The sequence below is a fragment of the Heterodontus francisci genome, chromosome 45, assembly GCF_036365525.1.
Source record: "Heterodontus francisci isolate sHetFra1 chromosome 45, sHetFra1.hap1, whole genome shotgun sequence".
In the NCBI taxonomy this organism is placed as follows: domain Eukaryota; kingdom Metazoa; phylum Chordata; class Chondrichthyes; order Heterodontiformes; family Heterodontidae; genus Heterodontus; species Heterodontus francisci.
This window is the reverse complement of record NC_090415.1, coordinates 25,950,580-25,977,689: the sequence shown is the minus strand read 5'-3', so window position 1 is coordinate 25,977,689 and position 27,110 is coordinate 25,950,580.

Sequence of the window (27,110 nt, the reverse complement as noted above, 5' to 3'; positions counted from 1 at the left end):
GTGTCAGAGAGTGTCTGAGAGTGTCAGAGAGTGTCAGAGAGTGATAGTGAGTGTCTGAGAGTGTCTGAGAGTGTCAGAGAGTGTCAGAGAGAGTCAGAGAGTGTCAGAGAGTGATAGAGAGTTTCAGAGAGTGTCAGAGAGTGTCAGAGAGTATCAGATAGTGTAAGAGAGTGTCAGAGAGTGTCTGAGAGTGTCAGAGAGTGTCAGAGAGTGATAGAGCGTGTCAGAGAGTGTCAGAGAGTGTCTGAGAGTGTCAGATAGTGTCAGAGAGTGTCTGAGAGGGTCAGAGAGTGTCAGAGAGTGATAGAGAGTGTCAGAGAGTGTCAGAGAGTGTCAGAGAGTGATAGAGACTGTCAGAGAGTGTCAGAGAGTGTCTGAGACAGTCAGAGAGTGTCAGAGATTGTCTGAGAGTGTCAGAGAGTGTCAGAGAGTGATAGTGAGTGTCTGAGAGTGTCTGAGAGTGTCAGAGAGTGTCAGAGAGAGTCAGAGAGTGTCTGAGAGTGTCAGAGAGTGTCAGTGAGTGTCAGAGAGTGTCTGAGAGTGTCAGAGAGTGTCAGAGAATGTCAGAGAGAGTCAGAGAGTGTCTGAGAGTGTCAGAGAGTGTCAGTGAGTGTCAGAGAGTGTCTGAGAGTGTCAGAGAGTGTCAGAGAATGTCAGAGAGAGTCAGAGAGTGTCAGAGAGTGATTGCGAGTGTCAGTGAGAGTCAGAGAGTGTCTGAGAGTGATAGAGAGTGTCAGTGAGTGTCAGAGAGTGTCTGAGAGTGTCAGAGTGTGTCAGAGAGTGTCAGAGAGTGTCAGAGAGAGTCAGAGAGTGTCAGAGAGTGTCAGAGGGTGATAGAGAGTGTCAGAGAGTGTCAGAGAGTGTCTGAGAGTGTCAGAGAGTGTCAGAGAGTGTCAGAGAGTGTCAGAGAGATTCAGAGAGTGTCTGAGAGTGTCAGAGAGTGTCAGAGAGTGTCTGAGAGTGTCAGAGAGTGTCAGAGAGTGTCAGAGAATGTCAGAGAGAGTCAGAGAGTGTCAGAGAGTGTCAGAGAGTGATAGAGAGTGTCAGAGAGTGTCAGAGAGTGTCAGAGAGAGTCAGAGAGTGTCAGAGAGTGTCAGAGAGTGATAGAGAGTGTCAGAGTGAGTCAGAGAGTGGCAGAGAGTGTCAGAGAGTGATAGAGAGTGTCAGAGAGTGTCAGAGAGTGATAGAGAGTGTCTAAGAATGTCAGAGAGTGTCAGAGAGTGTCAGTGAGAGTCAGAGAGTGTCTGAGAGTGTCAGAGAGTGTCAGAGAGTGATAGAGAGTGTCAGAGAGTGTCTGAGACTGTCAGAGAGTGTCAGAGAGTGTCAGAGAGTGTCAGAGAGTGTCAGAGAGTGATAGAGAGTGTCAGAGAGTGTCAGAGAGTGTCTGAGAGTGTCAGAGAGTGTCTGAGAGTGTCAGAGAGTGATAGAGAGTGTCTGAGAGTGTCACAGAGTGTCAGAGAGTGTCAGAGAGAGTCAGGGAGTGTCAGAGAGTGATAGAGAGTGTCAGAGAGTGTCAGAGAGGGTCAGAGAGTGTCAGAGAGTGATAGAGAGTGTTTGAGAGAGTCAGAGAGTGGCAGAGTGTGTCAGAGAGTGATAGAGAGCGTCAGAGAGTGTCAGAGAGTGATAGAGAGTGTCTGAGAGTGTCTGAGAGTGTCAGAGAGTGTCAGAGAGAGTCAGAGAGTGTCAGAGAGTGTCAGAGAGTGTCAGAGAGTGTCTGAGAGTGTCAGAGAGTGTCAGAGAGTGTCAGAGAATGTCAGAGAGAGTCAGAGAGTGTCAGAGAGTGTCAGAGAGTGATAGAGAGTGTCAGAGAGTGTCAGTGAGTGTCAGAGAGAGTCAGAGAGTGTCAGAGAGTGTCAGAGAGTGATAGAGAGTGTCAGAGAGAGTCAGAGAGTGGCAGAGAGTGTCAGAGAGTGATAGAGAGTGTCAGAGAGTGTCAGAGAGTGTTAGAGAGTGTCTGAGAATGTCAGAGAGTGTCAGAGAGTGTCAGTGAGAGTCAGAGAGTGTCTGAGAGTGTCAGAGAGTGTCAGAGTGTGTCAGAGAATGTCAGAGAGAGTCAGAGAGTGTCAGAGAGGGTCAGAGAGTGATTGAGAGTGTCAGAGAGCGTCTGAGAGTGTCACAGAGTGTCAGAGAGTGTCAGAGAAAGTCAGAGAGTGTCAGAGAGTGTCAGAGAGTGATAGTGAGTGTCTGAGAGTGTCAGAGAGTGTCTGAGAGTGTCAGAGAGTGTCAGAGAGTGATAGTGAGTGTCTGAGAGTGTCAGAGAGTGTCAGAGAGTGATAGTGAGTGTCTGAGAGTGTCAGAGAGTGTCTGAGAGTGTCAGAGAGTGTCAGAGAGTGATAGTGAGTGTCTGAGAGTGTCTGAGAGTGTCAGAGAGTGTCAGAGAGTGTCAGACAGTGATAGAGAGTGTCAGAGAGTGTCTGAGAGTGTCAGAGAGTGTCAGAGAGTGTCTGAGAGTGTCTGAGAGTGTCAGAGAGTGTCTGAGAGTGTCAGAGAGTGTCAGAGAGTGTCAGAGAGTGTCTGAGAGTGTCAGAGAGTGTCAGAGGGTGTCAGAGAGTGTCTGAGAGTGTCAGAGTGTGTCAGAGAGTGATAGAGAGTGTCAGAGAGTGTCAGAGAGTGTCTGAGACTGTCAGAGAGTGTCAGAGAAAGTCAGAGAGTGTCAGAGAGTGTCTGAGAGTGTCAGAGAGTGTCTGAGAGTGTCAGAGAGTGTCAGAGAGTGTCAGAGAATGTCAGAGAGACTCAGAGAGTGTCAGAGAGTGATAGAGAGTGTCAGAGAGTGTCAGAGAGTGTCAGAGAGAGTCAGAGAGTGTCAGAGAGTGTCAGAGAGTGTCAGAGAGTGTCAGAGAGAGTCAGAGAGTGGCAGAGAGTGTCAGAGAGTGATAGAGAGTGTCAGAGAGTGTCAGAGAGTGATAGAGAGTGTCAGTGAGAGTCAGAGAGCGTCTGAGAGTGTCAGAGAGTGTCAGACAGTGTCAGAGAATGTCAGAGAGAGTCAGAGAGTGTCAGAGAGTGATTGAGAGTGTCAGAGAGTGTCAGAGAGTGTCAGAGAGAGTGAGAGAGTGTCAGAGAGTGTCAGAGAGTGATATAGAGTGTCAGAGAGTGATAGAGAGTGTCAGAGAGTGATAGAGAGTGTCTGAGAGTGTCACAGAGTGTCAGAGAGTGTCAGAGAGAGTCAGAGAGTGTCAGAGAGTGTCAGAGAGTGATAGAGAGTGTCAGAGAGCGTCAGAGAGGGTCAGAGAGTGTCAGAGAGTGATAGAGAGTGTCTGAGAGTGTCAGAGAGTGTCAGAGAGAGTCAGAGAGTGTCTGAGAGTTTCTGAGAGTGTCAGAGAGTGTCAGAGAGTGTCTGAGAGTGTCAGAGAGTGTCAGAGAGTGATAGAGAGTGTCAGAGAGTGTCTGAGAGTGTCAGAGTGTGTCAGAGCGTGTCTGAGAGTGTCAGAGAGTGTCAGAGAGTGTCTGAGAGTGTCAGAGAGTGTCAGAGAGTGTCAGAGAATGTCTGAGAGTGTCAGAGAGTGTCAGAGAGTGATAGAGAGTGTCAGAGAGTGTCAGAGAGTGTCTGAGAGTGTCAGAGAGTGTCAGAGAGTGTCAGAGAGTGTCAGAGAGTGTCTGAGAGTGTCGGAGAGTGTCAGAGAGTGTCAGAAAGTGTCAGAGAGTGTCTGAGAGTGTCAGAGAGTGTCAGAGAGTGTCAGAGAATGTCAGAGAGATTCAGAGAGTGTCAGAGAGTGTCAGAGAGTGATAGAGAGTGTCAGAGAGTGTCAGAGAGTGTCAGAGAGTGTCTGAGAGTGATAGAGAGTGTCAGAGAGTGTCAGAGAGTGATAGAGAGTGTCAGAGAGAGTCAGAGAGTGGCAGAGAGTGTCAGAGAGTGATAGAGAGTGTCAGAGAGTGTCAGAGAGTGATAGAGAGTGTCTGAGAGTGTCTGAGAGTGTCAGAGAGTGTCAGAGAGTGTCAGAGAGTGTCTGAGAGTGTCAGAGAGTGACAGAGAGTGTCAGAGAATGTCAGAGAGAGTCAGTGAGTGTCAGAGAGTGTCAGAGAGTGATAGAGAGTGTCAGAGAGTGTCAGAGAGTGTCAGAGAGAGTCAGAGAGTGTCAGAGAGTGTCAGAGAGTGATAGAGAGTGTCAGAGAGAGTCAGAGAGTGGCAGAGAGTGTCAGAGAGTGATAGAGAGTGTCAGAGAGTGTCAGAGAGTGATAGAGAGTGTCTGAGAATGTCAGAGAGTGTCAGAGAGTGTCAGTGAGAGTCAGAGAGTGTCTGAGAGTGTCAGAGAGTGTCAGAGAGAGTCAGAGAGTGTCTGAGAGTTTCTGAGAGTGTCAGAGAGTGTCTGAGAGTGTCAGAGAGTGTCAGAGAGTGTTAGAGAGTGTCAGAGAGTGTCTGAGAGTGTCAGAGAGTGTCTGAGAGTGTCAGAGAGTGTCAGAGAGTGTCTGAGAGTGTCAGAGAGTGTCAGAGAGTGATAGAGAGTGTCAGAGAGTGTCAGAGAGTGTCTGAGAGTGTCAGAGAGTGTCTGAGAGTGTCAGAGAGTGTCAGAGAGTGTCTGAGAGTGTCTGAGAGTGTCTGAGAGTGTCAGAGAGTGTCTGAGAGTGTCAGAGAGTGTCAGAGAGTGTCAGAGAATGTCAGAGAGACTCAGAGAGTGTCAGAGAGTGATAGAGAGTGTCAGAGAGTGTCAGAGAGTGTCAGAGAGAGTCAGAGAGTGTCAGAGAGTGTCAGAGAGTGTCAGAGAGTGTCAGAGAGAGTCAGAGAGTGGCAGAGAGTGTCAGAGAGTGATAGAGAGTGTCAGAGAGTGTCAGAGAGTGATAGAGAGTGTCTGAGAATGTCAGAGAGTGTCAGAGAGTGTCAGTGAGAGTCAGAGAGCGTCTGAGAGTGTCAGAGAGTGTCAGACAGTGTCAGAGAATGTCAGAGAGAGTCAGAGAGTGTCAGAGAGTGATTGAGAGTGTCAGAGAGTGTCAGAGAGTGTCAGAGAGAGTGAGAGAGTGTCAGAGAGTGTCAGAGAGTGATATAGAGTGTCAGAGAGTGATAGAGAGTGTCAGAGAGTGATAGAGAGTGTCTGAGAGTGTCACAGAGTGTCAGAGAGTGTCAGAGAGAGTCAGAGAGTGTCAGAGAGTGTCAGAGAGTGATAGAGGGTGTCAGAGAGTGTCAGAGAGGGTCAGAGAGTGTCAGAGAGTGAAAGAGAGTGTCTGAGAGTGTCAGAGAGTGTCAGAGAGAGTCAGAGAGTGTCTGAGAGTTTCTGAGAGTGTCAGAGAGTGTCAGAGAGTGTCTGAGAGTGTCAGAGAGTGTCAGAGAGTGATAGAGAGTGTCAGAGAGTGTCTGAGAGTGTCAGAGTGTGTCAGAGCGTGTCTGAGAGTGTCAGAGAGTGTCAGAGAGTGTCTGAGAGTGTCAGAGAGTGTCTGAGAGTGTCAGAGAGTGTCTGAGAGTGTCAGAGAGTGTCAGAGAGTGTCAGAGAATGTCTGAGAGTGTCAGAGAGTGTCAGAGAGTGATAGAGAGTGTCAGAGAGTGTCAGAGAGTGTCTGAGAGTGTCAGAGAGTGTCAGAGAGTGTCAGAGAGTGTCAGAGAGTGTCTGAGAGTGTCGGAGAGTGTCAGAGAGTGTCAGAAAGTGTCAGAGAGTGTCTGAGAGTGTCAGAGAGTGTCAGAGAGTGTCAGAGAATGTCAGAGAGAGTCAGAGAGTGTCAGAGAGTGTCAGAGAGTGATAGAGAGTGTCAGAGAGTGTCAGAGAGTGTCAGAGAGTGTCTGAGAGTGATAGAGAGTGTCAGAGAGTGTCAGAGAGTGATAGAGAGTGTCAGAGAGAGTCAGAGAGTGGCAGAGAGTGTCAGAGAGTGATAGAGAGTGTCAGAGAGTGTCAGAGAGTGATAGAGAGTGATAGAGAGTGTCTGAGAGTGTCAGAGAGTGTCAGAGAGAGTCAGAGAGTGTCTGAGAGTGTCAGAGAGTGTCAGAGAGTGTCAGAGAGTGTCTGAGAGTGTCAGAGAGTGACAGAGAGTGTCAGAGAATGTCAGAGAGAGTCAGTGAGTGTCAGAGAGTGTCAGAGAGTGATAGAGAGTGTCAGAGAGTGTCAGAGAGTGTCAGAGAGAGTCAGAGAGTGTCAGAGAGTGTCAGAGAGTGATAGAGAGTGTCAGAGAGAGTCAGAGAGTGGCAGAGAGTGTCAGAGAGTGATAGAGAGTGTCAGAGAGTGTCAGAGAGTGATAGAGAGTGTCTGAGAATGTCAGAGAGTGTCAGAGAGTGTCAGTGAGAGTCAGAGAGTGTCTGAGAGTGTCAGAGAGTGTCAGAGAGAGTCAGAGAGTGTCTGAGAGTTTCTGAGAGTGTCAGAGAGTGTCAGAGAGTGTCTGAGAGTGTCTGAGAGTGTCAGAGAGTGTCTGAGAGTGTCAGAGAGTGTCAGAGAGTGTCAGAGAGTGTCTGAGAGTGTCAGAGAGTGTCAGAGAGTGATAGAGAGTGTCAGAGAGTGTCAGAGAGTGTCTGAGAGTGTCAGAGAGTGTCTGAGAGTGTCAGAGAGTGTCAGAGAGTGTCTGAGAGTGTCTGAGAGTGTCAGAGAGTGTCAGAGAGTGATAGAGAGTGTCTGAGACTGTCAGAGAGTGTCAGAGAGTGTCAGAGAGTGTCTGAGAGTGTCAGAGAGTGTCAGAGAGTGATAGAGAGTGTCAGAGAGAGTCTGAGAGTGTCAGAGAGTGTCAGAGAGTGATAGAGAGTGTCAGAGAGTGTCAGAGAGTGTTAGAGAGTGTCAGAGAGTGTCTGAGAGTGTCAGAGAGTGTCTGAGAGTGTCAGAGAGTGTCAGAGAGTGTCTGAGAGTGTCTGAGAGTGTCAGAGAGTGTCAGAGAGTGATAGAGAGTGTCAGAGAGTGTCTGAGACTGTCAGAGAGTGTCAGAGAGTGTCAGAGAGTGTCAGAGAGTGTCTGAGAGTGTCAGAGAGTGATAGAGAGTGTCAGAGAGTGTCTGAGACTGTCAGAGAGTGTCAGAGAGTGTCTGAGAGTGTCAGAGAGTGTCTGAGAGTGTCAGAGAGTGTCAGAGAGTGTCAGAGAGTGTCTGAGAGTGTCAGAGAGTGTCAGAGAGTGATAGAGAGTGTCAGAGAGTGTCAGAGAGTGTCTGAGAGTGTCAGAGAGTGTCTGAGAGTGTCAGAGAGTGATAGAGAGTGTCTGAGAGTGTCACAGAGTGTCAGAGAGTGTCAGAGAGAGTCAGAGAGTGTCAGAGAGTGATAGAGAGTGTCAGAGAGTGTCAGAGAGGGTCAGAGAGTGTCAGAGAGTGATAGAGAGTGTCTGAGAGTGTCAGAGAGTGTCAGAGAGAGTCAGAGAGTGTCTGAGAGTTTCTGAGGTTGTCAGAGAGTGTCAGAGAGTGTCTGAGAGTGTCAGAGAGTGTCAGAGAGTGATAGAGAGTGTCAGAGAGTGTCAGAGAGTGTCAGAGCGTGTCAGAGAGAGTCTGAGAGTGTCAGAGAGTGTCAGAGAGTGATAGAGAGTGTCAGAGAGTGTCAGAGAGTTTCTGAGAGTGTCAGAGAGTGTCAGAGAGTGTCAGAGAGTGTCTGAGAGTGTCAGAGAGTGTCAGAGAGTGTCAGAGAGTGATAGAGAGTGTCAGAGAGTGTCTGAGACTGTCAGAGAGTGTCAGAGAGTGTCAGAGAGTGTCAGAGAGTGTCTGAGAGTGTCAGAGAGTGATAGAGAGTGTCAGAGAGTGTCTGAGACTGTCAGAGAGTGTCAGAGAGTGTCTGAGAGTGTCAGAGAGTGTCAGAGAGTGTCTGAGAGTGTCAGAGAGTGTCAGAGAGTGTCAGAGAGTGTCTGAGAGTGTCAGAGAGTGTCAGAGAGTGATAGAGAGTGTCAGAGAGTGTCAGAGAGTGTCTGAGAGTGTCAGAGAGTGTCTGAGAGTGTCAGAGAGTGATAGAGAGTGTCTGAGAGTGTCACAGAGTGTCAGAGAGTGTCAGAGAGAGTCAGAGAGTGTCAGAGAGTGATAGAGAGTGTCAGAGAGTGTCAGAGAGGGTCAGAGAGTGTCAGAGAGTGATAGAGAGTGTCTGAGAGTGTCAGAGAGTGTCAGAGAGAGTCAGAGAGTGTCTGAGAGTTTCTGAGAGTGTCAGAGAGTGTCAGAGAGTGTCTGAGAGTGTCAGAGAGTGTCAGAGAGTGATAGAGAGTGTCAGAGAGTGTCAGAGAGTGTCAGAGCGTGTCAGAGAGAGTCTGAGAGTGTCAGAGAGTGTCAGAGAGTGATAGAGAGTGTCAGAGAGTGTCAGAGAGTTTCTGAGAGTGTCAGAGAGTGTCAGAGAGTGTCAGAGAGTGTCTGAGAGTGTCAGAGAGTGTCAGAGAGTGATAGTGAGTGTCTGAGAGTGTCTGAGAGTGTCAGAGAGTGTCAGAGAGTGTCAGAGAGTGTCTGAGAGTGTCAGAGAGTGTCAGAGAGTGATAGTGAGTGTCTGAGAGTGTCTGAGAGTGTCAGAGAGTGTCAGAGAGTGTCTGAGAGTGTCAGAGAGTGTCAGAGAGAGTCAGAGAGTGTCAGAGAGTGATAGAGAGTTTCAGAGAGTGTCAGAGAGTGTCTGAGAGTATCAGATAGTGTAAGAGAGTGTCAGAGAGTGTCTGAGAGTGTCAGAGAGTGTCAGAGAGTGATAGAGCGTGTCAGAGAGTGTCAGAGAGTGTCTGAGAGTGTCAGATAGTGTCAGAGAGTGTCTGAGAGGGTCAGAGAGTGTCAGAGAGTGATAGAGAGTGTCAGAGAGTGTCAGAGAGTGTCAGAGAGTGATAGAGACTGTCAGAGAGTGTCAGAGAGTGTCTGAGACAGTCAGAGAGTGTCAGAGATTTTCTGAGAGTGTCAGAGAGTGTCAGAGAGTGATAGTGAGTGTCTGAGAGTGTCTGAGAGTGTCAGAGAGTGTCAGAGAGAGTCAGAGAGTGTCTGAGAGTGTCAGAGAGTGTCAGTGAGTGTCAGAGAGTGTCTGAGAGTGTCAGAGAGTGTCAGAGAATGTCAGAGAGAGTCAGAGAGTGTCAGAGAGTGATTGCGAGTGTCAGTGAGTGTCAGAGAGTGTCTGAGAGTGATAGAGAGTGTCAGTGAGTGTCAGAGAGTGTCTGAGAGTGTCAGAGAGTGTCAGAGAGTGTCAGAGAGTGTCAGAGAGTGTCAGAGAGAGTCAGAGAGTGTCAGAGAGTGTAAGAGGGTGATAGAGAGTGTCAGAGAGTGTCAGAGAGTGTCTGAGAGTGTCAGATAGTGTCAGAGAGTGTCAGAGAGAGTCAGAGAGTGTCTGAGAGTGTCAGAGAGTGTCAGAGAGTGTCTGAGAGTGTCAGAGAGTGTCAGAGAGTGTCAGAGAATGTCAGAGAGAGTCAGAGAGTGTCAGAGAGTGTCAGAGAGTGATAGAGAGTGTCAGAGAGTGTCAGAGAGTGTCAGACAGAGTCAGAGAGTGTCAGAGAGTGTCAGAGAGTGATAGAGAGTGTCAGAGAGAGTCAGAGAGTGGCAGAGAGTGTCAGAGAGTGATAGAGAGTGTCAGAGAGTGTCAGAGAGTGATAGAGAGTGTCTGAGAATGTCAGAGAGTGTCAGAGAGTGTCAGTGAGAGTCAGAGAGTGTCTGAGAGTGTCAGAGAGTGTCAGAAAGTGTCAGAGAATGTCAGCGAGAGTCAGAGAGTGTCAGAGAGTGTCAGAGAGTGATTGAGAGTGTCAGAGAGTGTCAGAGAGTGTCAGAGAGAGTGAGAGAGTGTCAGAGAGTGTCAGAGAGTGATATAGAGTGTCAGAGAGTGATAGAGAGTGTCAGAGAGTGATAGAGAGTGTCTGAGAGTGTCGCAGAGTGTCAGAGAGTGTCAGAGAGAGTCAGAGAGTGTCAGAGAGTGTCAGAGAGTGATAGAGAGTGTCAGAGAGTGTCAGAGAGGGTCAGAGAGTGTCAGAGAGTGATAGAGTGTGTCTGAGAGTGTCAGAGAGTGTCAGAGAGAGTCAGAGAGTGTCTGAGAGTTTCTGAGAGTGTCAGAGAGTGTCAGAGAGTGTCTGAGAGTGTCAGAGAGTGTCAGAGAGTGATAGAGAGTGTCAGAGAGTGTCTGAGAGTGTCAGAGTGTGTCAGAGAGTGTCTGAGAGTGTCAGAGAGTGTCAGAGAGTGTCAGAGAGTGTCTGAGAGTGTCAGAGAGTGTCAGAGAGTGTCAGAGAGTGTCTGAGAGTGTCAGAGAGTGTCAGAGAGTGATAGAGAGTGTCAGAGAGTGTCAGAGAGTGTCTGAGAGTGTCAGAGAGTGTCAGAGAGTGTCAGAGAGTGTCTGATAGTGTCAGAGAGTGTCTGAGAGTGTCAGAGAGTGTCAGAGAGTGTCAGAAAGTGTCAGAGAGTGTCTGAGAGTGTCAGAGAGTGTCAGAGAGTGTCAGAGAATGTCAGAGAGTGTCAGAGAGTGTCAGAGAGTGTCTGAGAGTGATAGAGAGAGTCAGAGAGTGTCAGAGAGTGATAGAGAGTGTCAGAGAGAGTCAGAGAGTGGCAGAGAGTGTCAGAGAGTGATAGAGAGTGTCAGAGAGTGTCAGAGAGTGATAGAGAGTGTCTGAGAGTGTCTGAGAGTGTCTGAGAGTGTCAGAGAGTGTCAGAGAGAGTCAGAGAGTGTCAGAGAGTGTCAGAGAGTGTCTGAGAGTGTCAGAGAGTGTCAGAGAGTGTCAGAAAGTGTCAGAGAGTGTCTGAGAGTGTCAGAGTTTGTCAGAGAGTGTCAGAGAATGTCAGAGAGAGTCAGAGAGTGTCAGAGAGTGTCAGAGAGTGATAGAGAGTGTCAGAGAGTGTCAGAGAGTGTCAGAGAGTGTCTGAGAGTGATAGAGAGTGTCAGAGAGTGTCAGAGAGTGATAGAGAGTGTCAGAGAGAGTCAGAGAGTGGCAGAGAGTGTCAGAGAGTGATAGAGAGTGTCAGAGAGTGTCAGAGAGTGATAGAGAGTGTCTGAGAGTGTCAGAGAGTGTCAGAGAGTGTCAGAGAGTGTCTGAGAGTGTCAGAGAGTGACAGAGAGTGTCAGAGAATGTCAGAGAGAGTCAGTGAGTGTCAGAGAGTGTCAGAGAGTGATAGAGAGTGTCAGAGAGTGTCAGAGAGTGTCAGAGAGAGTCAGAGAGTGTCAGAGAGTGTCAGAGAGTGATAGAGAGTGTCAGAGAGAGTCAGAGAGTGGCAGAGAGTGTCAGAGAGTGATAGAGAGTGTCAGAGAGTGTCAGAGAGTGATAGAGAGTGTCTGAGAATGTCAGAGAGTGTCAGAGAGTGTCAGTGAGAGTCAGAGAGTGTCTGAGAGTGTCAGAGAGTGTCAGAGAGAGTCAGAGAGTGTCTGAGAGTTTCTGAGAGTGTCAGAGAGTGTCAGAGAGTGTCTGAGAGTGTCAGAGAGTGTCAGAGAGTGTTAGAGAGTGTCAGAGAGTGTCTGAGAGTGTCAGAGAGTGTCTGAGAGTGTCAGAGAGTGTCAGAGAGTGTCAGAGAGTGTCTGAGAGTGTCAGAGAGTGTCAGAGAGTGATAGAGAGTGTCAGAGAGTGTCAGAGAGTGTCTGAGAGTGTCAGAGAGTGTCTGAGAGTGTCAGAGAGTGTCAGAGAGTGTCTGAGAGTGTCTGAGAGTGTCAGAGAGTGTCAGAGAGTGATAGAGAGTGTCAGAGAGTGTCTGAGACTGTCAGAGAGTGTCAGAGAGTGTCAGAGAGTGTCAGAGAGTGTCTGAGAGTGTCAGAGAGTGTCAGAGAGTGATAGAGAGTGTCAGAGAGTGTCTGAGACTGTCAGAGAGTGTCAGAGAGTGTCAGAGAGTGTCAGAGAGTGTCAGAGAGTGTCTGAGAGTGTCAGAGAGTGTCAGAGAGTGTCTGAGAGTGTCAGAGAGTGTCAGAGAGTGATAGAGAGTGTCAGAGAGTGTCAGAGAGTGATAGAGAGTGTCAGAGAGTGTCAGAGAGTGTCTGAGAGTGTCAGAGAGTGTCTGAGAGTGTCAGAGAGTGATAGAGAGTGTCTGAGAGTGTCACAGAGTGTCAGAGAGTGTCAGAGAGAGTCAGAGAGTGTCAGAGAGTGATAGAGAGTGTCAGAGAGTGTCAGAGAGTGTCAGAGAGTGATAGAGAGTGTCTGAGAGTGTCAGAGAGTGTCAGAGAGAGTCAGAGAGTGTCTGAGAGTTTCTGAGAGTGTCAGAGAGTGTCAGAGAGTGTCTGAGAGTGTCAGAGAGTGTCAGAGAGTGATAGAGAGTGTCAGAGAGTGTCAGAGAGTGTCAGAGCGTGTCAGAGAGAGTCTGAGAGTGTCAGAGAGTGTCAGAGAGTGATAGAGAGTGTCAGAGAGTGTCAGAGAGTTTCTGAGAGTGTCAGAGAGTGTCAGAGAGTGTCAGAGAGTGTCTGAGAGTGTCAGAGAGTGTCAGAGAGTGATAGAGAGTGTCAGAGAGTGTCAGAGAGTGTCAGAGCGTGTCAGAGAGAGTCTGAGAGTGTCAGAGAGTGTCAGAGAGTGATAGAGAGTGTCAGAGAGTGTCAGAGAGTTTCTGAGAGTGTCAGAGAGTGTCAGAGAGTGTCAGAGAGTGTCTGAGAGTGTCAGAGAGTGTCAGAGAGTGATAGTGAGTGTCTGAGAGTGTCTGAGAGTGTCAGAGAGTGTCAGAGAGTGTCAGAGAGTGTCTGAGAGTGTCAGAGAGTGTCAGAGAGTGATAGAGAGTGTCTGAGAGTGTCTGAGAGTGTCAGAGAGTGTCAGAGAGTGTCTGAGAGTGTCAGAGAGTGTCTGAGAGTGATAGAGAGTGTCAGAGAGTGTCAGAGAGTGTCAGAGAGAGTCAGAGAGTGTCAGAGAGTGATAGAGAGGGTCAGAGAGTGTCAGAGAGTGATAGAGAGTGTCAGAGAGTGTCTGAGAGTGTCAGAGAGTGATAGAGAGTGTCTGAGAGTGTCAGAGAGTGTCTGAGAGTGATAGAGAGTGTCAGAGAGTGTCAGAGAGTGTCAGAGAGAGTCAGAGAGTGTCAGAGAGTGATAGAGAGGGTCAGAGAGTGTCAGAGAGTGTCTGAGAGTGTCAGAGAGTGTCTGAGAGTGTCAGAGAGTGATAGAGAGTGTCAGAGAGTGTCAGAGAGAGTCAGAGAGTGTCAGAGAGTGATAGAGAGTGTCAGAGAGTGTCAGAGAGGGTCAGAGAGTGTCAGAGAGTGATAGAGAGTGTCTGAGAGTGTCAGAGAGTGTCAGAGAGAGTCAGCGATTGTCTGAGAGTTTCTGAGAGTGTCAGAGAGTGTCAGAGAGTGTCTGAGAGTGTCAGAGAGTGTCAGAGAGTGATAGAGAGTGTCAGAGAGTGTCAGAGAGTGTCAGAGCGTGTCAGAGAGAGTCTGAGAGTGTCAGAGAGTGTCAGAGAGTGATAGAGAGTGTCAGAGAGTGTCAGAGAGTTTCTGAGAGTGTCAGAGAGTGTCAGAGAGTGTCAGAGAGTGTCTAAGAGTGTCAGAGAGTGTCAGAGAGTGATAGTGAGTGTCTGAGAGTGTCTGAGAGTGTCAGAGAGTGTCAGAGAGAGTCAGAGAGTGTCAGAGAGTGATAGAGAGTTTCAGAGAGTGTCAGAGAGTGTCTGAGAGTATCAGATAGTGTAAGAGAGTGTCAGAGAGTGTCTGAGAGTGTCAGAGAGTGATAGAGCGTGTCAGAGAGTGTCAGAGAGTGTCTGAGAGTGTCAGATAGTGTCAGAGAGTGTCAGAGAGGGTCAGAGAGTGTCAGAGAGTGATAGAGAGTGTCAGAGAGTGTCAGAGAGTGTCAGAGAGTGATAGAGACTGTCAGAGAGTGTCAGAGAGTGTCTGAGACAGTCAGAGAGTGTCAGAGATTTTCTGAGAGTGTCAGAGAGTGTCAGAGAGTGATAGTGAGTGTCTGAGAGTGTCTGAGAGTGTCAGAGAGTGTCAGAGAGAGTCAGAGAGTGTCTGAGAGTGTCAGAGAGTGTCAGTGAGTGTCAGAGAGTGTCTGAGAGTGTCAGAGAGTGTCAGAGAATGTCAGAGAGAGTCAGAGAGTGTCAGAGAGTGATTGCGAGTGTCAGTGAGTGTCAGAGAGTGTCTGAGAGTGATAGAGAGTGTCAGTGAGTGTCAGAGAGTGTCTGAGAGTGTCAGAGAGTGTCAGAGAGTGTCAGAGAGTGTCAGAGAGTGTCAGAGAGAGTCAGAGAGTGTCAGAGAGTGTCAGAGGGTGATAGAGAGTGTCAGAGAGTGTCAGAGAGTGTCTGAGAGTGTCAGAGAGTGTCAGAGAGTGTCAGAGAGAGTCAGAGAGTGTCTGAGAGTGTCAGATAGTGTCAGAGAGTGTCTGAGAGTGTCAGAGAGTGTCAGAGAGTGTCAGAGAATGTCAGAGAGAGTCAGAGAGTGTCAGAGAGTGTCAGAGAGTGATAGAGAGTGTCAGAGAGTGTCAGAGAGTGTCAGAGAGAGTCAGAGAGTGTCAGAGAGTGTCAGAGAGTGATAGAGAGTGTCAGAGAGAGTCAGAGAGTGGCAGAGAGTGTCAGAGAGTGATAGAGAGTGTCAGAGAGTGTCAGAGAGAGATAGAGAGTGTCTGAGAATGTCAGAGAGTGTCAGAGTGTGTCAGTGAGAGTCAGAGAGTGTCTGAGAGTGTCAGAGAGTGTCAGAAAGTGTCAGAGAATGTCAGCGAGAGTCAGAGAGTGTCAGAGAGTGTCAGAGAGTGATTGAGAGTGTCAGAGAGTGTCAGAGAGTGTCAGAGAGAGTGAGAGAGTGTCAGAGAGTGTCAGAGAGTGATATAGAGTGTCAGAGAGTGATAGAGAGTGTCAGAGAGTGATAGAGAGTGTCTGAGAGTGTCGCAGAGTGTCAGAGAGTGTCAGAGAGAGTCAGAGAGTGTCAGAGAGTGTCAGAGAGTGATAGAGAGTGTCAGAGAGTGTCAGAGAGGGTCAGAGAGTGTCAGAGAGTGATAGAGTGTGTCTGAGAGTGTCAGAGAGTGTCAGAGAGAGTCAGAGAGTGTCTGAGAGTTTCTGAGAGTGTCAGAGAGTGTCAGAGAGTGTCTGAGAGTGTCAGAGAGTGTCAGAGAGTGATAGAGAGTGTCAGAGAGTGTCTGAGAGTGTCAGAGAGTGTCAGAGAGTGTCTGAGAGTGTCTGAGAGTGTCAGAGAGTGTCAGAGAGTGTCAGAGAGTGTCTGAGAGTGTCAGAGAGTGTCAGAGAGTGTCAGAGAGTGTCTGAGAGTGTCAGAGAGTGTCAGAGAGTGATAGAGAGTGTCAGAGAGTGTCAGAGAGTGTCTGAGAGTGTCAGAGAGTGTCAGAGAGTGTCAGAGAGTGTCTGATAGTGTCAGAGAGTGTCTGAGAGTGTCAGAGAGTGTCAGAGAGTGTCAGAAAGTGTCAGAGAGTGTCTGAGAGTGTCAGAGAGTGTCAGAGAGTGTCAGAGAATGTCAGAGAGTGTCAGAGAGTGTCAGAGAGTGTCTGAGAGTGATAGAGAGAGTCAGAGAGTGTCAGAGAGTGATAGAGAGTGTCAGAGAGAGTCAGAGAGTGGCAGAGAGTGTCAGAGAGTGATAGAGAGTGTCAGAGAGTGTCAGAGCGTGTCAGAGAGAGTCTGAGAGTGTCAGAGAGTGTCAGAGAGTGATAGAGAGTGTCAGAGAGTGTCAGAGAGTTTCTGAGAGTGTCAGAGAGTGTCAGAGAGTGTCAGAGAGTGTCTAAGAGTGTCAGAGAGTGTCAGAGAGTGATAGTGAGTGTCTGAGAGTGTCTGAGAGTGTCAGAGAGTGTCAGAGAGAGTCAGAGAGTGTCAGAGAGTGATAGAGAGTTTCAGAGAGTGTCAGAGAGTGTCTGAGAGTATCAGATAGTGTAAGAGAGTGTCAGAGAGTGTCTGAGAGTGTCAGAGAGTGTCAGAGAGTGATAGAGCGTGTCAGAGAGTGTCAGAGAGTGTCTGAGAGTGTCAGATAGTGTCAGAGAGTGTCAGAGAGGGTCAGAGAGTGTCAGAGAGTGATAGAGAGTGTCAGAGAGTGTCAGAGAGTGTCAGAGAGTGATAGAGACTGTCAGAGAGTGTCAGAGAGTGTCTGAGACAGTCAGAGAGTGTCAGAGATTTTCTGAGAGTGTCAGAGAGTGTCAGAGAGTGATAGTGAGTGTCTGAGAGTGTCTGAGAGTGTCAGAGAGTGTCAGAGAGAGTCAGAGAGTGTCTGAGAGTGTCAGAGAGTGTCAGTGAGTGTCAGAGAGTGTCTGAGAGTGTCAGAGAGTGTCAGAGAATGTCAGAGAGTGTCAGAGAGTGTCAGAGAGTGATTGCGAGTGTCAGTGAGTGTCAGAGAGTGTCTGAGAGTGATAGAGAGTGTCAGTGAGTGTCAGAGAGTGTCTGAGAGTGTCAGAGAGTGTCAGAGAGTGTCAGAGAGTGTCAGAGAGAGTCAGAGAGTGTCAGAGAGTGTCAGAGGGTGATAGAGAGTGTCAGAGAGTGTCAGAGAGTGTCTGAGAGTGTCAGAGAGTGTCAGAGAGTGTCAGAGAGAGTCAGAGAGTGTCTGAGAGTGTCAGAGAGTGTCAGAGAGTGTCAGAGAGTGTCAGAGAGTGTCAGAGAGTGTCAGAGAATATCAGAGAGAGTCAGAGAGTGTCAGAGAGTGTCAGAGAGTGATAGAGAGTGTCAGAGAGTGTCAGAGAGTGTCAGAGAGAGTCAGAGAGTGTCAGAGAGTGTCAGAGAGTGATAGAGAGTGTCAGAGAGAGTCAGAGAGTGGCAGAGAGTGTCAGAGAGTGATAGAGAGTGTCAGAGAGTGTCAGAGAGTGATAGAGAGTGTCAGAGAGTGTCAGAGTGTGTCAGAGAGTGTCTGAGAGTGTCTGAGAGTGTCAGAGAGTGTCAGAGAGTGTCAGAGAGTGTCTGAGAGTGTCAGAGAGTGTCAGAGAGTGTCAGAGAGTGTCTGAGAGTGTCAGAGAGTGTCAGAGAGTGATAGAGAGTGTCAGAGAGTGTCAGAGAGTGTCTGAGAGTGTCAGAGAGTGTCAGAGAGTGTCAGAGAGTGTCTGATAGTGTCAGAGAGTGTCTGAGAGTGTCAGAGAGTGTCAGAGAGTGTCAGAAAGTGTCAGAGAGTGTCTGAGAGTGTCAGAGAGTGTCAGAGAGTGTCAGAGAATGTCAGAGAGTGTCAGAGAGTGTCAGAGAGTGTCTGAGAGTGATAGAGAGAGTCAGAGAGTGTCAGAGAGTGATAGAGAGTGTCAGAGAGAGTCAGAGAGTGGCAGAGAGTGTCAGAGAGTGATAGAGAGTGTCAGAGAGTGTCAGAGAGTGATAGAGAGTGTCTGAGAGTGTCTGAGAGTGTCTGAGAGTGTCAGAGAGTGTCAGAGAGAGTCAGAGAGTGTCAGAGAGTGTCAGAGAGTGTCAGAGAGTGTCTGAGAGTGTCAGAGAGTGTCAGAGAGTGTCAGAAAGTGTCAGAGAGTGTCTGAGAGTGTCAGAGAGTGTCAGAGAGTGTCAGAGAATGTCAGAGAGAGTCAGAGAGTGTCAGAGAGTGTCAGAGAGTGTCTGAGAGTGTCAGAGAGTGTCAGAGAGTGATAGAGAGTGTCAGAGAGTGTCTGAGAGTGTCAGAGTGTGTCAGAGAGTGTCTGAGAGTGTCTGAGAGTGTCAGAGAGTGTCAGAGAGTGTCAGAGAGTGTCTGAGAGTGTCAGAGAGTGTCAGAGAGTGTCTGAGAGTGTCAGAGAGTGTCAGAGAGTGATAGAGAGTGTCAGAGAGTGTCAGAGAGTGTCTGAGAGTGTCAGAGAGTGTCAGAGAGTGGCAGAGAGTGTCTGATAGTGTCAGAGAGTGTCTGAGAGTGTCAGAGAGTGTCAGAGAGTGTCAGAAAGTGTCAGAGAGTGTCTGAGAGTGTCAGAGAGTGTCAGAGAGTGTCAGAGAATGTCAGAGAGTGTCAGAGAGTGTCAGAGAGTGTCTGAGAGTGATAGAGAGAGTCAGAGAGTGTCAGAGAGTGATAGAGAGTGTCAGAGAGAGTCAGAGAGTGGCAGAGAGTGTCAGAGAGTGATAGAGAGTGTCAGAGAGTGTCAGAGAGTGATAGAGAGTGTCTGAGAGTGTCTGAGAGTGTCTGAGAGTGTCAGAGAGTGTCAGAGAGAGTCAGAGAGTGTCAGAGAGTGTCAGAGAGTGTCAGAGAGTGTCTGAGAGTGTCAGAGAGTGTCAGAGAGTGTCAGAGAATGTCAGAGAGAGTCAGAGAGTGTCAGAGAGTGTCAGAGAGTGATAGAGAGTGTCAGAGAGTGTCAGAGAGTGATAGAGAGTGTCAGAGAGTGTCAGAGAGTGTCTGAGAGTGTCAGAGAGTGTCAGAGAGTGTCTGAGAGTGTCAGAGAGTGTCAGAGAGTGTCTGAGAGTGTCAGAGAGTGTCTGAGAGTGTCAGAGAGTGTCAGAGAGTGATAGTGAGTGTCTGAGAGTGTCAGAGAGAGTCTGAGAGTGTCAGAGAGTATCAGAGAGTGATAGTGAGTGTCTGAGAGTGTCAGAGAGTGTCTGAGAGTGTCAGAGAGTATCAGAGAGTGATAGTGAGTGTCAGAGAGTGTCAGAGAGTGTCTGAGAGTGTCAGAGAGTGTCTGAGAGTGTCTGAGAGTGTCAGAGAGTGTCAGAGAGTGATAGTGAGTGTCTGAGAGTGTCTGAGAGTGTCAGAGAGTGTCAGAGAGTGATAGAGAGTGTCAGAGAGTGTCTGAGAGTGTCAGAGAGTGTCAGAGAGTGTCTGAGAGTGTCTGAGAGTGTCAGAGTGTGTCAGAGAGTGTCTGAGAGTGTCAGAAAGTGTCAGAGAGTGTCAGAGAGTGTCTGAGAGTGTCAGAGAGTGTCAGAGGGTGTCAGAGAGTGTCTGAGAGTGTCAGAGAGAGTCAGAGAGTGATAGAGAGTGTCAGAGAGTGTCAGAGAGTGTCTGAGACTGTCAGAGAGTGTCAGAGAGTGTCAGAGAGTGTCAGAGAGTGTCAGAGAGTGTCTGAGAGTGTCAAAGAGTGTCAGAGAGTGTCGGAGAATGTCAGAGAGAGTCAGAGAGTGTCAGAGAGTGTCAGAGAGTGATAGAGAGTGTCAGAGAGTGTCAGAGAGAGTCAGAGAGTGTCAGAGAGTGTCAGAGAGTGATAGAGAGTGTCAGAGAGAGTCAGAGAGTGGCAGAGAGTGTCAGAGAGTGATAGAGAGTGTCAGAGAGTGTCAGAGAGTGATAGAGAGTGTCTGAGAATGTCAGAGAGTGTCAGAGAGTGTCAGTGAGAGTCAGAGAGTGTCTGAGAGTGTCAGAGAGTGTCAGAGAGTGTCAGAGAGTGTCAGAGAATGTCAGAGAGAGTCAGAGAGTGTCAGAGAGTGTCAGAGAGTGATTGAGAGTGTCAGAGAGTGTCAGAGAGTGTCAGAGAGAGTGAGAGAGTGTCAGAGAGTTTCAGAGAGTGATATAGAGTGTCAGAGAGTGATAGAGAGTGTCAGAGAGTGATAGAGAGTGTCTGAGAGTGTCACAGAGTGTCAGAGAGTGTCAGAGAGAGTCAGAGAGTTTCAGAGAGTGTCAGAGAGTGATAGAGAGTGTCAGAGAGTGTCAGAGAGGGTCAGAGAGTGTCAGAGAGTGATTGAGAGTGTCTGAGAGTGTCAGAGAGTGTCAGAGAGAGTCAGAGAGTGTCTGAGAGTTTCTGAGAGTGTCAGAGAGTGTCAGAGAGTGTCTGAGAGTGTCAGAGAGTGTCAGAGAGTGATAGAGAGTGTCAGAGAGTGTCTGAGAGTGTCAGAGTGTGTCAGAGCGTGTCTGAGAGTGTCTGAGAGTGTCTGAGAGTGTCAGAGAGTGTCTGAGAGTGTCGGAGAGTGTCTGAGAGTGTCAGAGAGTGTCAGAGAGTGATAGAGAGTGTCAGAGAGTGTCAGAGAGTGTCTGAGAGTGTCAGAGAGTGTCAGAGAGTGTCAGAGAGTTTCTGAGAGTGTCAGAGAGTGTCTGAGAGTGTCAGAGAGTGTCAGAGAGTGTCAGAAAGTGTCAGAGAGTGTCTGAGAGTGTCAGAGGAGTCAGAGAGTGTCAGAGAGTGTCAGAGAGTGATAGAGAGTGTCAGAGAGTGTCAGAGAGTGTCAGAGAGTGTCTGAGAGTGATAGAGAGTGTCAGAGAGTGTCAGAGAGTGATAGAGAGTGACAGAGAGAGTCAGAGAGTGGCAGAGAGTGTCAGAGAGTGATAGAGAGTGTCAGAGAGTGTCAGAGACTGATAGAGAGTGTCTGAGAGTGTCTGAGAGTGTGAGAGAGTGTCAGAGAGAGTCAGAGAGTGTCAGAGAGTGTCAGAGAGTGTCAGAGAGTGTCTGAGAGTGTCAGAGAGTGTCAGAGAGTGTCAGAGAATGTCAGAGAGAGTCAGAGAGTGTCAGAGAGTGTCAGAGAGTGATTGAGAGTGTCAGAGAGTGTCAGAGAGTGTCAGAGAGAGTGAGAGAGTGTCAGAGAGTGTCAGAGAGTGATATAGAGTGTCAGAGAGTGATAGAGAGTGTCAGAGAGTGATAGAGAGTGTCTGAGAGTGTCACAGAGTGTCAGAGAGTGTCAGAGAGAGTCAGAGAGTGTCAGAGAGTGTCAGAGAGTGATAGAGAGTGTCAGAGAGTGTCAGAGAGGGTCAGAGAGTGTCAGAGAGTGATTGAGAGTGTCTGAGAGTGTCAGAGAGTGTCAGAGAGAGTCAGAGAGTGTCTGAGAGTTTCTGAGAGTGTCAGAGAGTGTCAGAGAGTGTCTGAGAGTGTCAGAGAGTGTCAGAGAGTGATAGAGAGTGTCAGAGAGTGTCTGAGAGTGTCAGAGTGTGTCAGAGCGTGTCTGAGAGTGTCTGAGAGTGTCTGAGAGTGTCAGAGAGTGTCTGAGAGTGTCGGAGAGTGTCTGAGAGTGTCTGAGAGTGTCAGAGAGTGTCAGAGAGTGTCTGAGAGTGTCAGAGAGTGTCAGAGAGTTTCTGAGAGTGTCAGAGAGTGTCTGAGAGTGTCAGAGAGTGTCAGAGAGTGTCAGAAAGTGTCAGAGAGTGTCTGAGAGTGTCAGAGGAGTCAGAGAGTGTCAGAGAGTGTCAGAGAGTGATAGAGAGTGTCAGAGAGTGTCAGAGAGTGTCAGAGAGTGTCTGAGAGTGATAGAGAGTGTCAGAGAGTGTCAGAGAGTGATAGAGAGTGACAGAGAGAGTCAGAGAGTGGCAGAGAGTGTCAGAGAGTGATAGAGAGTGTCAGAGAGTGTCAGAGAGTGATAGAGAGTGTCTGAGAGTGTCTGAGAGTGTCAGAGAGTGTCAGAGAGAGTCAGAGAGTGTCAGAGAGTGTCAGAGAGTGTCAGAGAGTGTCTGAGAGTGTCAGAGAGTGTCAGAGAGTGTCAGAGAATGTCAGAGAGAGTCAGAGAGTGTCAGAGAGTGTCAGAGAGTGATAGAGAGAGTCAGAGAGTGTCAGAGAGTGTCAGAGAGTGATAGAGAGTGTCAGAGAGAGTCAGAGAGTGGCAGAGAGTGTCAGAGAGTGATAGAGAGTGTCAGAGAGTGATAGAGAGTGTCTGAGAATGTCAGAGAGTGTCAGAGAGTGTCAGTGAGAGTCAGAGAGTGTCTGAGAGTGTCAGAGAGTGTCAGAGTGTGTCAGAGAATGTCAGAGAGAGTCAGAGAGTGTCAGAGATGGTCTGAGAGTGATTGAGAGTGTCAGAGATCGTCTGAGAGTGTCACAGAGTGTCAGAGAGTGTCAGAGAGAGTCAGAGAGTGTCAGAGAGTGTCAGAGAGTGATAGAGAGTGTCAGAGAGTGTCAGAGAGGGTCAGAGAGTGTCAAAGAGTGATAGAGAGTGTCTGAGAGTGTCTGAGAGTGTCAGAGAGTGTCAGAGATTGTCAGAGAGTGTCTGAGAGTGTCAGAGAGTGTCAGAGAGTGTCTGAGAGTGTCAGAGAGTGTCAGAGAGTGTCTGAGAGTGTCAGAGAGTGTCTGAGAGTGTCAGAGACTGTCAGAGAGTGATAGTGAGTGTCTGAGAGTGTCTGAGAGTGTCAGAGAGTGTCAGAGAGTGTCAGAGAGTGATAGAGTGTGTCAGAGAGTGTCTGAGAGTGTCAGAGAGTGTCAGAGAGTGTCTGAGAGTGTCAGTGAGTGTCAGAGAGTGTCTGAGAGTGTCAGAGAGTGTCAGAGAGTGTCTGAGAGTGTCAGAGAGTGTCAGAGGGTGTCAGAGAGTGTCTGAGAGTGTCAGAGAGTGATAGAGAGTGTCAGAGAGTGTCAGAGAGTGTCTGAGACTGTCAGAGAGTGTCAGAGAGTGTCTGAGAGTGTCAGAGAGTGTCAGAGGGTGATAGAGAGTGTCAGAGAGTGTGAGAGAGTGTCAGAGAGTAATAGTGAGTGTCAGAGAGTATCAGAGATTGATAGTGAGTGTCAGAGAGTATCAGAGAGTGATAGTGAGTGTCTGAGAGTGTCTGAGACTGTCAGAGTGTGTCAGAGAGTGATAGAGAGTGATAGAGAGTGTCAGAGAGTTTCTGAGACTGTCAGAGTGTGTCAGAGAGTGATTGAGAGTGTCAGAGAGTCATATAGAGTGTCAGAGAGTGTCAGAGAGGGATAGTGTGTGTCTGAGAGTGTCAGAGTGTGTCAGAGAGTGATAGAGAGTGTCAGAGAGTGATAGAGAGTGTCAGAGAGTGTGAGAGAGTGTGAGAGAATAATAGAGAGTGAGAGAGAGTGTCAGAGAGTGTCAGAGAGTGTCAGAGAGTGTCTGAGAGTGTCTGAGAGTGTCAGAGAGCGATCGAGAGTGACAGAGAGTTTCAGAGAGAGTCAGAGAGTGATAGAGAGTGTCAGAGAGAGATAGAGAGTGTCAGAGAGTGATAGTGAGTGTCAGAGAGTGATAGAGAGTGTCTGAGAGTGTCACAGAGTGTCAGAGAGTGTCAGAGAGAGTCAGAGAGTTTCAGAGAGTGTCAGAGAGTGATAGAGAGTGTCAGAGAGTGTCAGAGAGGGTCAGAGAGTGTCAGAGAGTGATTGAGAGTGTCTGAGAGTGTCAGAGAGTGTCAGAGAGAGTCAGAGAGTGTCTGAGAGTGTCAGAGTGTGTCAGAGCGTGTCTGAGAGTGTCTGAGAGTGTCAGAGAGTGTCTGAGAGTGTCGGAGAGTGTCTGAGAGTGTCAGAGAGTGTCAGAGAGTGATAGAGAGTGTCAGAGAGTGTCAGAGAGTGTCTGAGAGTGTCAGAGAGTGTCAGAGAGTGTCAGAGAGTTTCTGAGAGTGTCAGAGAGTGTCTGAGAGTGTCAGAGAGTGTCAGAGAGTGTCAGAAAGTGTCAGAGAGTGTCTGAGAGTGTCAGAGGAGTCAGAGAGTGTCAGAGAGTGTCAGAGAGTGATAGAGAGTGTCAGAGAGTGTCAGAGAGTGTCAGAGAGTGTCTGAGAGTGATAGAGAGTGTCAGAGAGTGTCAGAGAGTGATAGAGAGTGACAGAGAGAGTCAGAGAGTGGCAGAGAGTGTCAGAGAGTGATAGAGAGTGTCAGAGAGTGTCAGAGACTGATAGAGAGTGTCTGAGAGTGTCTGAGAGTGTGAGAGAGTGTCAGAGAGAGTCAGAGAGTGTCAGAGAGTGTCAGAGAGTGTCAGAGAGTGTCTGAGAGTGTCAGAGAGTGTCAGAGAGTGTCAGAGAATGTCAGAGAGAGTCAGAGAGTGTCAGAGAGTGTCAGAGAGTGATTGTGAGTGTCAGAGAGTGTCAGAGAGTGTCAGAGAGAGTGAGAGAGTGTCAGAGAGTGTCAGAGAGTGATATAGAGTGTCAGAGAGTGATAGAGAGTGTCAGAGAGTGATAGAGAGTGTCAGAGAGTGATAGAGAGTGTCTGAGAGTGTCACAGAGTGTCAGAGAGTGTCAGAGAGAGTCAGAGAGTGTCAGAGAGTGTCAGAGAGTGATAGAGAGTGTCAGAGAGTGTCAGAGAGGGTCAGAGAGTGTCAGAGAGTGATTGAGAGTGTCTGAGAGTGTCAGAGAGTGTCAGAGAGAGTCAGAGAGTGTCTGAGAGTTTCTGAGAGTGTCAGAGAGTGTCAGAGAGTGTCTGAGAGTGTCAGAGAGTGTCAGAGAGTGATAGAGAGTGTCAGAGAGTGTCTGAGAGTGTCAGAGTGTGTCAGAGCGTGTCTGAGAGTGTCTGAGAGTGTCTGAGAGTGTCAGAGAGTGTCGGAGAGTGTCTGAGAGTGTCTGAGAGTGTCAGAGAGTGTCAGAGAGTGATAGAGAGTGTCAGAGAGTGTCAGAGAGTGTCAGAGAGTGTCTGAGAGTGTCAGAGAGTGTCAGAGAGTTTCTGAGAGTGTCAGAGAGTGTCTGAGAGTGTCAGAGAGTGTCAGAGAGTGTCAGAAAGTGTCAGAGAGTGTCTGAGAGTGTCAGAGGAGTCAGAGAGTGTCAGAGAGTGTCAGAGAGTGATAGAGAGTGTCAGAGAGTGTCAGAGAGTGTCAGAGAGTGTCTGAGAGTGATAGAGAGTGTCAGAGAGTGTCAGAGAGTGATAGAGAGTGTCAGAGAGTGTCAGAGAGGGTCAGAGAGTGTCAGAGAGTGATTGAGAGTGTCTGAGAGTGTCAGAGAGTGTCAGAGAGAGTCAGAGAGTGTCTGAGAGTTTCTGAGAGTGTCAGAGAGTGTCAGAGAGTGTCTGAGAGTGTCAGAGAGTGTCAGAGAGTGATAGAGAGTGTCAGAGAGTGTCTGAGAGTGTCAGAGTGTGTCAGAGCGTGTCTGAGAGTGTCTGAGAGTGTCTGAGAGTGTCAGAGAGTGTCGGAGAGTGTCTGAGAGTGTCTGAGAGTGTCAGAGAGTGTCAGAGAGTGATAGAGAGTGTCAGAGAGTGTCAGAGAGTGTCAGAGAGTGTCTGAGAGTGTCAGAGAGTGTCAGAGAGTTTCTGAGAGTGTCAGAGAGTGTCTGAGAGTGTCAGAGAGTGTCAGAGAGTGTCAGAAAGTGTCAGAGAGTGTCTGAGAGTGTCAGAGGAGTCAGAGAGTGTCAGAGAGTGTCAGAGAGTGATAGAGAGTGTCAGAGAGTGTCAGAGAGTGTCAGAGAGTGTCTGAGAGTGATAGAGAGTGTCAGAGAGTGTCAGAGAGTGATAGAGAGTGACAGAGAGAGTCAGAGAGTGGCAGAGAGTGTCAGAGAGTGATAGAGAGTGTCAGAGAGTGTCAGAGAGTGATAGAGAGTGTCTGAGAGTGTCTGAGAGTGTCAGAGAGTGTCAGAGAGAGTCAGAGAGTGTCAGAGAGTGTCAGAGAGTGTCAGAGAGTGTCTGAGAGTGTCAGAGAGTGTCAGAGAGTGTCAGAGAATGTCAGAGAGAGTCAGAGAGTGTCAGAGAGTGTCAGAGAGTGATAGAGAGAGTCAGAGAGTGTCAGAGAGTGTCAGAGAGTGATAGAGAGTGTCAGAGAGAGTCAGAGAGTGGCAGAGAGTGTCAGAGAGTGATAGAGAGTGTCAGAGAGTGATAGAGAGTGTCTGAGAATGTCAGAGAGTGTCAGAGAGTGTCAGTGAGAGTCAGAGAGTGTCTGAGAGTGTCAGAGAGTGTCAGAGTGTGTCAGAGAATGTCAGAGAGAGTCAGAGAGTGTCAGAGATGGTCAGAGAGTGATTGAGAGTGTCAGAGATCGTCTGAGAGTGTCACAGAGTGTCAGAGAGTGTCAGAGAGAGTCAGAGAGTGTCAGAGAGTGTCAGAGAGTGATAGAGAGTGTCAGAGAGTGTCAGAGAGGGTCAGAGAGTGTCAAAGAGTGATAGAGAGTGTCTGAGAGTGTCTGAGAGTGTCAGAGAGTGTCAGAGAGTGTCAGAGAGTGTCTGAGAGTGTCAGAGAGTGTCAGAGAGTGTCTGAGAGTGTCAGAGAGTGTCAGAGAGTGTCTGAGAGTGTCAGAGAGTGTCTGAGAGTGTCAGAGACTGTCAGAGAGTGATAGTGAGTGTCTGAGAGTGTCTGAGAGTGTCAGAGAGTGTCAGAGAGTGTCAGAGAGTGATAGAGAGTGTCAGAGAGTGTCTGAGAGTGTCAGAGAGTGTCAGAGAGTGTCTGAGAGTGTCAGTGAGTGTCAGAGAGTGTCTGAGAGTGTCAGAGAGTGTCAGAGAGTGTCTGAGAGTGTCAGAGAGTGTCAGAGGGTGTCAGAGAGTGTCTGAGAGTGTCAGAGAGTGATAGAGAGTGTCAGAGAGTGTCAGAGAGTGTCTGAGACTGTCAGAGAGTGTCAGAGAGTGTCTGAGAGTGTCAGAGAGTGTCAGAGGGTGATAGAGAGTGTCAGAGAGTGTGAGAGAGTGTCAGAGAGTAATAGTGAGTGCCAGAGAGTATCAGAGATTGATAGTGAGTGTCAGAGAGTATCAGAGAGTGATACTGAGTGTCTGAGAGTGTCTGAGACTGTCAGAGTGTGTCAGAGAGTGATAGAGAGTGATAGAGAGTGTCAGAGAGTTTCTGAGACTGTCAGAGTGTGTCAGAGAGTGATTGAGAGTGTCAGAGAGTCATATAGAGTGTCAGAGAGTGTCAGAGAGGGATAGTGTGTGTCTGAGAGTGTCAGAGTGTGTCAGAGAGTGATAGAGAGTGTCAGAGAGTGATAGAGAGTGTCAGAGAGTGTGAGAGAGTGTGAGAGAATAATAGAGAGTGAGAGAGAGTGTCAGAGAGTGTCAGAGAGTGTCAGAGAGTGTCTGAGAGTGTCTGAGAGTGTCAGAGAGCGATCGAGAGTGACAGAGAGTTTCAGAGAGAGTCAGAGAGTGATAGAGAGTGTCAGAGAGAGATAGAGAGTGTCAGAGAGTGATAGTGAGTGTCAGAGAGTGTCAGAGAGTGATGGAGAGTGATAGAGAGTGATAGAGAGTGTCAGAGAGTGATAGAGAGTGTCAGAGAGAGTCAGAGAGTGATAGAGAGTGTCAGAGAGAGTTAGAGAGTGTCAGAGAGTGATAGTGAGTGTCAGAGAGTGTCACAGAGTGATGGAGAGTGATAGTGAGTGTCAGAGAGTGATAGAGAGTGTCAGAGAGTGTGAGAGAGTGTCAGAGAGTGACAGAGAGTGTCAGAGAGTGTCAGATAGTGATAGAGAGTGTCAGAGAGATATATAGAGTTTCAGAGAGTGATAGTGAGTGTCAGAGAGTGTCAGAGAATGATATCGAGTGATAGAGAGTGTCAGAGAGAGATAGAGAGTGTCAGAGAGTAATAGTGAGTGTCAGAGAGTATCAGAGATTGATAGTGAGTGTCAGAGAGTATCAGAGAGTGATAGTGAGTGTCTGAGAGATTCAGAGAGTGTCAGAGAGTGATAGAGAGTGTCAGAGAGTGTGAGAGAGTGTCAGAGAGTGACAGAGAGTGTCAGAGAGTGTCAGAGAGTGATAGAGAGTGTCAGAGAGAGATAGAGAGTGTCAGAGAGTGATAGTGAGTGTCAGAGAGTGTCAGAGAATGATATCGAGTGATAGAGAGTGTCAGAGAGTGATAGAGAGTGTCAGAGAGTAATAGTGAGTGTCAGAGAGTATCAGAGATTGATAGTGAGTGTCAGAGAGTATCAGAGAGTGATAGTGAGTGTCTGAGAGTTTCAGAGAGTGTCAGAGAGTGTCACAGAGTGATAGAGAGTGTCAGAGAGTGTCAGAGAGTGTCAGAGAGTGATAGAGAGTGATAGAGATTGTCAGAGAGTGTC